The sequence below is a fragment of the Bactrocera tryoni genome, chromosome 3, assembly GCF_016617805.1.
Source record: "Bactrocera tryoni isolate S06 chromosome 3, CSIRO_BtryS06_freeze2, whole genome shotgun sequence".
NCBI classification, from domain to species: domain Eukaryota; kingdom Metazoa; phylum Arthropoda; class Insecta; order Diptera; family Tephritidae; genus Bactrocera; species Bactrocera tryoni.
In genome coordinates, this window is record NC_052501.1 from 34,694,343 (window position 1) to 34,706,057 (window position 11,715).

Here is an 11,715-nt window from a genome sequence, read left to right on the forward strand (position 1 = left end):
CCTGAAGGGGTGACCGATGTAAGAACTTATCACACACATCTCAGTGACAACGTTAATAATGAAGACATTTTGTGTGAAAAATCGCATTTCAGACACACACATACATACACGTTAAAGCTTTTGAAATTGCCAACATTTACAGCAATTAACTGTAATCAGAGCAATTGCGCTAAAAGTCAACAAATCAAAATGAGCAATATTTTTATATTCGAAGCTACGTAGATACCTACCTTCCTCTTTAATTAAGTACACAAATACCCAAAAATTCACACATATACACATCCAAAAACATACGCCAAAATATGTATATGTATGTATGTGCGTGCATAGAGATAAAAGCGTAGCTTAAGTACGTATGTAGTTTGGGAAAGCAGCTTATGTCATAAATGAATATGTTGTTATCTATTCCTAAGAAAAGCAACAAAATGTTTATGAAACATTGCGAGCAATTTCTTAGCTTGTAAGCATTCATTTAGACAACGCAACAAAATGCGAAGCTGAAATCTTATTCAGAAAAAGCTTCACGTGCTTTCAAGTAGCTATTTATCAATTGACTGAAGCGGCTTTGCCAAAACTAGGCAGGTACAGTTTTACGTGGAAAAAGTTAGGTTAGGTTTTGCTTAAAGGTCAACACTGACGATTTAAGCAAAAAGTTGATAATTTCACATCCAACACATGCACATGCACACACACTTGGATAAAGAACAAAACATTAGCTGAATAAGGGAATCCCAATGTTAACCAAATTCACACAGAAACATACATACATATATACTTAGAAATCGGGAATAAAATGCAAAAAAAACAAAAACAAAAAAAAAATATGTGACGAATGGAGAAACTTGCAATAGTTATTAAATCGTATAGGCAAATTCGTAATTGTGAGCGGGTAATCTTAGGTATTTTATTAGCAATATTGCACCATTGAATGGCCTTAGAGAAAGGCTTTAAATTGTTATGTTTTCAGAGTTTAACAAAACAAACAAGATTATATATAAATGATATATTATATATTACGACAGATTATATATTATTACTAGAAAATATCCATAGAAAACTTACAATTAAACTAGGCGAACGGCAGTAGTAACACACACATATAAACTCAAAAATGCTAAATACATACATACATATATGCAAATGATTCAGAATGCGCTGTACATATAGCATGTACTGGAATGTTACAATTTAAACACCTTGAACCAGATGCATATGTATAAATACAATATAAACGAAAGCGAAAATAAAACAAAAAATATATAATCAAAAATAGAAGATTAGAGTTATATAAACGAATGTTAAAGCAAATAATACAATTAACATTTAATGCAACGGGATGCCGTAAGAATGTAGAATGTAGTCAATATGAGTCAAGTTTGGCATTACATCCGTCCAAGGGTTCCTTGCTTTGCGCTGCGGACCCACAGTCCACGACATCGACGCAACGGCGCAGCCGGAGTCGTTTTCCGGTACTCGCCGCCACTCGTCGAACCCAAAATATGCGAACTTGCTTTCCTCATCAAATGGTCAACATGACGTACACATACACACATACAAATGCAGACACACTCATACATGCGCACACAGCATCCATATGTACCTTTTGTATGTTTTATTTAGTTTTGATTTCGCTTTGTTGATAATTAAATCAATTTGTTGTGTTTGTTGCATGCATTGCATATGTCGTAAAGGGTATTTATGTACAATGTGCAAATGTCACGAACAAATAATGTTGATTTTTTTTTGTTTTTTCGCACCAATCAGCATAAGTACATACAAACACACTAGGCACACATACACATATATACACACAAATCCTTGCATATTTTTTACAGTTGCATAAATACATATACATATATATATACAGATATATACATATATATTAGGAAATTGTAATATAAATTGTTGTGTTCAATTATTCTTTAATTACTTATCATTACATTCAATAATTATTAACTACATACATACATGCAAACAATATAAATGCGTAAATGAATAACGGTTAACGTGTAGTACATGGTATATACTTAAATCGTGATTATAACAAAACGCAAGACAAGTAAATTTTAAAAGTAAATCAAACGAAAAGAAATCTAAAATATTTAACAGAAATATTCAAATACATACATAAATGCGTACACGAAGCAGAAGAAGAAGAAGAAGAAGAAGAAGAAGAAGAAGAAGAAAGGAATAGTTATAATATTTTGTAAGAAAGTGTAAGTCATTGTTGCACATTTCGTTACATTGTTTGAAAAATTAATACTGTTGTTGAATTTTAAATACAATAATAATAATAATGACATAATTCTAAAATGCAATGGGTCTTGTGATTTTCCTTTTGGCCATAGGAGACGGCTACGTAGTTTTTTGAAGCCACCTGGCAGAGGACCACTTCTAATGGTTTTGTAATAGCACTTTTACAATTTAGAAGTCATGTCGATTATAGCCGAACCGAACTCTCCAAGCATCAAAGAAAACTGACTGGAATTGAAAGCAACAAAAAACCTTAACCTCGTTTGACCGATGTAGAGTAGAATGCCTTACACAAATAAAAAAAAATTTCGTACAAAAACTTGATTCTAATCGATCAATTTGTATGACAATCGATATCGACGATTCTGACAAATGAGCAGCTTTTTGGGGAACCAAAACGTGTTTAAAGTTTCAGATCAATATCTCAAAACCGAAGTGAAGAGTTCGCATATACATATATACAGACAGACGAACGGACGTATGTGGCTAAATCGACTCAGCTCGAAATGCCGATGTATATACAGTGGAATTTGCATAACTCGAACTTCTAAAACTCGAACTCTTGAATTGACATTAGAAGTCAAATTTCATATAAAGTTTCTTCCATAACTCGATGTTAAGATAAGATAAGATTGATAAATGAGGTAAATAGTACACCGCGGCCTTAGGTCTATTGTGCCCTCTCTTAACTCACAAGGACTCACTTAGACCCAGCACATTGATAAAGTCCAATATTCTGCCGGGTACTAGTGAGGCGATGCGATCCCTATCCGGAAACATGTATCCAAGGGCCTTAAACCTGCGTCTACAGACTGCTGTGCAGTCGAGCAGCAGGTGTTCCGGTGCTTCAGGCTCCCTGTCGGCAGTTAGCGCAAGAGGATAGGCCCATGTTATATAAATGCTTATTCAGCTTGCAGTGGCGATGTAAAACGCGACCAGTAGCCTGAGTTTATCCCTAGGGAGATTAATTATAACTTCAAACCTGCTCTGGTTGTACCCGCCAATTAGCAACTTGGCATGTCGCATACCTTGTACTCGTTGCCAATGCTTTTCTCTGCCCACTCCTTCTACCTTGCAGAGCAACTCTTTTAAAGTATGGGGACTCACCCCAGTAAAGGGTTCCGGTCCTACCATATTGGTTGGAGGCTGCGGAGCGGGCGAGCCCATCAGCCAGTTCGTTACCGGCTATACTTCTGTGACCAGGCACCCAGATTAGGTGCTCCTGGTTCCATTCCGCTAGGCTGTTCAGCCGTTCTCTACACTCCTACACTACTAGCGATTTGATCTCGTAGGAGGAGATCGCTTTTAGTGCCGCTTGATTATATGTAGCTAAGTATTGTTATCCGCTCATTGCGATAGTTGCGATGGAGGTTTATCTCTATGCACCGACTTATGGCAAAGACTACTGCATGGAAAATGCTCGGGAAACTTCCCATAGTTATGGAGAGCTTGGTGCGTGGACCCTCAAGCCCTGCACCGATTCCCTCCGATGTTTTCGAGCCGTCGGTGTACCACCTCAACCTATTATTCCAGCATCAGCTCGAGAGTGGAGTCGTTCCACTCATCCTTGCTGCCGAGAGTGAACTTAAACTTCTTCGTCCTTCGGGAGGAGGGCTAATGGTATATTGCCACTTGTCTCTTCCATACTCTGGGACAAGATTACCTCGCCTTTGCCACACCCCTCTGACGTTATTTGCAGAAGTATGTATTTGGCGACTTGACCGATCACTAAATGAAGCGGTATGAGTTCAAGCAAGACCTCCAATGCTGCCGATGGACAAGTGCGCATTGCGCCCGACATGCAAACGTGGGTTAGTTTTTGCAGCTTCGATAGTTGGAGCCCTACAGAAATCTGTGACGCTATTGAGTCCCAGGCCACCGCCCCGTACGTGATTTTCGGTCGCACAATCATGGTATACAACCACCTAACGATCCTTGGCTTATAGCCCCAGGATTTTCCCGCCAGCCGATTGCACAACATTAATGCTTTTGTCGCTTTGACCAAGGTCAGGTTAACATGCTGCTTCCACCGCAAAGTAGAATCCAGCGTGGCACCAAGATATTTGACCTTGTTGGTCATCTCTATCTCTCTATCCCCAGGTGTGAGATTCCTGAGACCGGGTAGGGACCTAGGTCTCGTGAACGGGACTACGGTCATCTTGTAGGGGTTGATATTCCAATTCAACCCCACTACACCACCTCTTTGCCAGGTTTAAACCTCTTTGTATTAGGTCGCAGAGAGTGTCCTCAAATTTACCCCTGGCTATAATTACAATGTCGTCCGCATACCCCTGGCAGCGGATCCCATTGTCTGTTGGCAGTGCTAACAGGTCGTTCACGACAAGACGAATTCTTGCATCTCCTACTGTGGTTTCAGCAATTCTGGAAAGCAGTACGGCCTCTATCCATCTACGCACCGGTGCTGCCACATTCCTTTTTTCCAGTGCCCTGACTACGCTCCTGTGAGACGTGTTGTCAAAGGTACCTTCGATATCCAAGAAGGCGCGAAGAATCACTTCCCCTCTCTCCAGTGGACTCTCCATCTCAGAGGTTAACTGGTACAGAGCAGTATTGGTAGATCTGCCCGCTCTGTATGCTTGCCCACTCTGTATGCCTACAGCATGCAGGGGTGCACTCTTCAGCTGCTTCGACCTTATTTCATGGTCTACGATCTTTTCCATAGTTTTTAGTAGGACAGAAGTTAGATTAATTGGCCTGAAGAATTTAGCCAGTGAATAGTCCTTCCTTCCTGGGTATGAAGATCACCTTAGCCGTTCTCCATAATTCAGGGATATACGCCATTGCGAGACTATTCCTCAGAAGCCGAACCAGGTATGGCAGCAGAATCTGCTCCACTCCCGGATACTTGAATTTTTCAAACGATACCATTGCTCTCTTGACCGAATCCGCAGTATATAATTACTTAGCGATTATCCAATCTGAGCAGGATGGCCTGTGTTCGATCACGGGAAGACACTGGTCTTCCCGAATTTTTTCCGGGAGGTGCGCTCGCAGAAGCTCCGTAGCTCTGTGTCAATGCCTTGTGCAGCCGAGCCGCTTCTGGAGTTGAGGTGACATTTTCACAGAATCTCTTGAAGCTTGCCTGCTGTGCAGACCTAATCTCCTTATTATATAAGGTGAGGTTGCCCCTATATTCCTCCCAGACCCCCGTACGTTTCGCTTTATTAAATAGCCTCCGTACTTTTTCCTGAGATCTGCAAGTTTCCTTGGCCAGCAGGGACAGTTGCGTCTGTCTGTGGGCATTTTTAGGGGGCAACTGCCATGATACGCGTTAATGATTGACCCGTTCAGCGCAGATTACCTACTCTCCATTCCTGGGCCTGTATCGCTATTGTCAGTCTGTCCCTCCCTGCTCAATTCCTCACTTAGCATCCCCCTGAGGGTATCCCAGTTTGCCCTCCGAGAGTTGCGTCTAGGGGGGAGTTGTCTGACCTCTATCTTTAGCGCGAACCTTACAATTCTGTGGTCTGACAAGGAGGGCTCCGTTGAAACCCTCCATTGTGAGACCAATCCGTTCGCAGGCTCGTTGCTCAAGGTGATGTCCTGCATATTGTTATCGAGGTGGGTTCACATCCCACATTCTCTATAGCTAAGTTACTGCTTAATATATGTATACTCCAAAAGAGACTCACTCTTGCGTTGCCCCATTCCATGTGGTGGGCGTTCGCGTCATTGCCAATGATTAGCAGTACACCACCAGTCTTTCCACCACCTCTGGGGGTGCTGTGGATGCCTCCCCCGGAAAATAGGCTGATGCCGGGACGAAGTCTCTGCCTTCAAAGTCCCTGGCTTGCACCGCCACCAGGTCCTGCGTCAGGAACTCTTAAATGCAGAAGAATTCAATATTATTCCTGACCACTATACAAGTTCTAGGTCTCTCGTTAGAGAGATCCCAGATTACCTTGTTGAACCCTGTCTTGAGGCCTTTAACCTCTCCTCTGTAGACCCAAGGCTCTTGGATCAGTAGGATGCCAGTTTATCCGATGTGAACCTGCTCGCGGCAAATCCACATCCCCGCCGTCATTCACGCTGCCATCCATCGGGTCTCCTAGCCCATCGAGGAGTTCCTGTGTGGAGGGTAGCTCTCCTCCCTGGCCACAGGATCTCTCATCGGGGACGTCCGAGGTTTCAGCAGGCGTAGCCTGCTCAGCCTTGCTCTCGCTGGTTTGATTAGCAACGTCATCCACCTGCATCCTCTTTGCCGTCGAGGTCAGCTATGTACAAGAACAGTCTCCATCCCTTCATATCACATTTTTCCTCAACCTCACTGCTGACGACGTGCCATGTCGAGATACTGAGGCCCAGGTTCTGTTTTTTGACCAGACCTGCAGCAAACTCATATGGCTTGTCTCCGCACCGGGGAAGGAACATCGTCATGCTGTGCATGATCGGTAAGTCCTCCGCCCTTCTCGCACAGAGGACGGGTCCTTCCAGCCTTCCAACTTTGGGGCGAACTCCCTTAGCCAGTTGGCGGACGTCTCGTCCTTGCAGTCTACCTGCAACGTGCCTCCTTTGAACTCCACCCCAAGGAAGGACGTCGCGTATTCACTCCCTCTGAATACCTCATCTATGAGGAGATCCTGGAGCACGGCAAGCTCCTCCGACTCCAGCGACTAAACCGGGTAATTTTTAGGCAATACAGCCATGCGGATGCCTTTAACAGCATCCGCATCTCTGCGCCGCCTCTCCTCCACCCGGGGGGAACTGGTGCGGATGTTTGGCCTCCGGCTGTCCTCGTACTACTGCCTTTCATCCTTTTAGAGCTGGGAGGCTCCTGCGGCGTGATCTGCCCGCTCTTCCGCTTCGCGATTTGTGCATAGGTGGCCAATGGCTCTGTCCTTCCGTCACCTCGCATTGCGGTCAACGTTGCGCTGACCAGGCCATGGTTACTAGCCCCGCTGCCTTTCGCGCGAGCAGACGCGGTCCTGCCACGCTCCTTTGCAGGAGATACACTGTTCCCTTTGTTTCTACTCTTGGCCATAGCCTCCGCCACCTCGGAAGTCTTCCCATCCCGGAGGTGCCGCAGGTACCACTTCAGGCAGGCACCACGCATGCCCTTCCTGCGAGGGTCATCGCACCCGCCGGGTTTTACCAGCTGCTGGAAGAGAGCGTTGCCTATCCCTTTTGCGCTTCCTCCTCCTTTTACTAGCGCCATCGGTCTCTGCCCGATGTGACTCCCCCGAGTCTAAGCAACTAAGCCTACTGAAGGGGGTCTTGGTGGTGCTCGCAGCTTCATCAGCGGCCACAGTCGCTTTCGCCTGCCGAGCGTCGCTGCATGAGGGCATGTCATCGTCATCCTCTCAGGCATGCTCCTCAAACAGTGTCCGCTCCTCTGGCGAGAGAGCGTCAAGGAAGCTAAACTTCCGCTTAGCTCCTTGACCCCCCTTGCCAGCAGCTGCGCCGATTGCCTTTTCTTTACCGTTGTCCGTGGCCGTTGTCCTGGGTTGTTGCCTTGTTGGGTTGTTTGGTGTTGTTGGTTTTTGTTGTAGTCTTTTATCCATCATGTTGTTATGACCCTTGGCTCAACGCGGTTAGCTGTCGGGCCTACTTTTCTATAGGGAAACTAAGGGTGCGCCACGCCAGAACCCCTTGACGCGGTAAGGCCACAGTTAAACCCCAATTCGGCCTGGTGCTGGGAAGACTCCGTTGGAATACAGTCGAATTTACCTCCTGGCTGCAAATCATCCAAAGGGCACGGGAGTCGCATAACACCCAGGATGAGGAGGTGGTAGCTCTTGGTTGCCGCATGCATGCGGCACCCGACATCCGGCCTGGGCAGTGCCAATCAACACCACCCACACCAGTTGGAGGGCCTTGCGACTAAGCCCCTGCACCACGGCAATGTGCGTCCCATTCGCCGAGGCGTCTTATCTTAACTCGATGTTTATTTTTGTGGATTATGGTGATTCGAATTAAGGAAGTTGAACTGTTTATATATATTATAGGACCTCCGATCTTTCCTCTGGGTATTAGAAAAGTCGTGTCAAACTTAATATCCCCTGTTTAGGTTATAAAAAGATAATGGATTCATAAGATTATGAATAAAAAAATATACAGAGTTAAAAAATACTGAAAAGGAACTGTTTTTACGCTCAAAGCTCATAAATACGTTTAAAGAAATCGGCAAATGTCTTTGAGTGGCATTAAAGCAACCAACTTCAGATTCATACAATTTGTTGTGGGTATTACTTTCGAGCGAAAATTCACTATTGTTACCAACACGAAGAGGTGAATCTTTGGCAGATAACTAAGCAACTGAACATTTTTTATTTTCAAACCAATTGCATTGGAAAGGTTGAACGTTGCACGTTGGTGGTGATTTATACTACAATAACGGAAATGTTGCAGCTATAATTGGAGTGTGGCAGATGCAAAATGTGTTCGTGATCACTCAAATCCATTTTAACTTCTTAAGCCAAAGTTATATGGGCAACCAAATGGCTTTTAAATAAAGTTTGCTGCATAAACATCAGACTAGGGAAATGATTTTAGTGGTGGACTGACGCAATCTACGATATCAATAGTTGTAAAGGAGTCTTTAAATATTATGGAACACTGTATTTGCGCCCAGTGTTTTAAAAAAAAGTGAGCTCAACAAGCTATTCAATTTCGTTGTAATCTGGATTTTTCTATGTACTTACATATAAGCTCGAAATAACTAATTAAAAATAGTTTAAAATATTTTAAATAGTTTGTTTATCTAGTTTCCAGTTTGTGTTAATATTTTTTCCGAAATATTGTTGCTAACCGCGCTCGTGTTGAAAACCGTAATACCACAAAATAGCTGAAACTCGATAATTTTTTAATTGAATTTGTTTGGACGTATTGAGTTAGTATCGATAATATCGCTTTCAAAATGTCAACCAAAATGCAGTTGAGTTAGAAACAGTTACAGAAGTTAGAGTTCATTCTATGCCTTAGCTATTGACCTGTAGGTGGCGCGGTATCAACCAAGGTATCCTATCTGGTTTGGAACATGGATAGTTTTCTTTAAAATAAAATCTAAGAACAAAATGTTAATTAAGAGAGACGTGAATGTTAGCTGTGCCAGAGAACATAAAGACAGAGAACATAAAAACATAGAGAAGGTGCAAATTGAAGTGCTGAACACATAGAGCGTGACAGACTGCAAGCGACATCTGTCAAATATTAAAATACACACGTTCTTATGGACACAGTTATTTAGACAGCTGCACTTGCACGACTACACGACTGCAGGCCGTCAGTTGTCGCTCTCGCTAACTTGAAAATATTTTCATATTTGCCGACGACAATAGAGACGACAGTAGAGTTGACAGTAGAGAGGAGTGATGCCACTAATATGTAAAATGTAAAATCATTCAAAGCTCTAACAAACCTGACGTTATTTTACAAATAAAAGCATAACAGTTCTGTTATATCATTTGCAATAACAATTGATAATTTCAGACAAAAATATTCATCTATTTACTTATTTTTTACATAAAAAATTTCACTTTGAACAAAATATTAATCAACGAAATTGTGTACATATAAAATGGACAACTGTGTTGCTTTGTGTATATGCCGGCCGGCCATTGTTATGTTGCGGCCTTCTTACAAATGTTCATGTAGTAGGATTCACGACGCCATTTACAGTTCACTGTCGTGCTGCCATGTCGTGTCGCTCTCTATGTGTTCGGAGCGTGAATTTTGTATGATGATCGATTGGACGGCGAACAGTGTTGAAAAACTTGAAGTAAGGAATTCACCATTTTCGCTGCTATTTAGCAGAAATGAGCACGTTCTTTGGCGGAAATGTATGTAAAACGACTGTTCTACAAAGTCACATATGCGTGATTATTTTGTATCATATGAACGATTTTTTTTTTCAAAGTAATGGCAAAAATTTTATTTTTTTTTTACAAAATCGCGAAAAATTAGATAAAAATAATTTTAAATAAATTATTATTTCAAATAAATTATGTTTATTTTGACTATTACAAAATCAAGATGTGCGAAATGAACTTAATTGTGCTCATATTAACACGACTTGGGTTATTCCTTTCCTTTGTTCAAAATAAATCAATGACCTTCACATTTCTATGGCATATACATATGTATGTACATACGTATACTTTTTCACAACATTGTGTTGTTGGTAGAAAATCCGAGCTGTCCCGTAAAACACAAACAAAGGAACGCTTTATGTTCCCCGATTAGACCTTAACAGTATGGCGCATGGGCGCATGGGCGCATGGTGCAACTGCCTCTATGCCGTAATGACTTAAGTTGGTATGCCCGCAAAGCTAATTCCGCTGTGTAAGCTGATGTTGAGCGACACCAAAAGCTCCATCAGGATCGGAAGGACCTCTCCAAGCCGTTCGATACCAAACGAGATTTCAGACAAGGTGACTACATATCGTGCGACATCTTCAATCTATTGCAGGAGACAATAATACGAGCTGCAGAGCTAAATAGCGAAGGTAAAATCTTCTATAATGAGTCTGGTTGTGAACAAGGACAAGACGAAATATCGCCTGTCATCAAACAAGCAGTCGTCGCACTCGCGACTTGGCTTCCACGTCACTGTTGACAGTCATAACTTTGAAGTCGTAGATTATACCATCTATCTTGGTACCAGCTACTTTGAACTGAGTAGGCAATTGAAAAGTAAAGTCCTTTCTCGGCGAATAAAGACCAAACTCTACAAGTCCCTCATTATTCCCGGCTTGTTATATGTTATGTCATGTTATATCATCTGACGAGTCGGCCTTAGCAGTGTTGGAGACAGAGGTTTTGCGGGAGATTTATGGTTCTTTGCGATGAGCTGAGCGATGAGCGAATCAAGACACTGCGATTGCGCTGCTTAGGTCATGTTATGCGGATGAAAGACCTGCACTCCGTTGTAGAGATCAGGTGAAGAAGGACCTGACAGCATTTGCTATCCTCGATTTGGAACCAAATAGTGGTTTTACGCCAGTAAAGAAGAAGAAGAAAAAACTGTGAGAAAATTTATGTGAACAATATTGTGAGATATAAACTTTTTTGTTATCTCTATTTGGTGCTTAATTCAAATCTGCGTAATTTGTTAGGAAAATAAGTAAATCATTTTTTATTTCTTTAAAGGTTATACATATGTATATCGTCAGCTAAAATACATATAAATGTAAAAACTGTTAAACTGAGTTATATCTAATAGCAGAACCTTAAAATGTTGAGCAAATGTTCTTATACATACATACATATGTACATACCGATGATACATAACGGAAACGATTCTGTAGAGTTTGGTTGACATAGCTATAGTTGTTTCCGAGATATGTACAAAAAACTTAGTAGGGGGCGGGGCCACGACCACTTTTCCAAAAAAATTGCGTCCAAATATGCCCCTCCCTAATGCGATCCTTTGTGCCAAATTTCACTTTAATATCTTTATTTATGGCTTAGTAATGACACTTTATAGGTTTTCGGTTTTCGCCA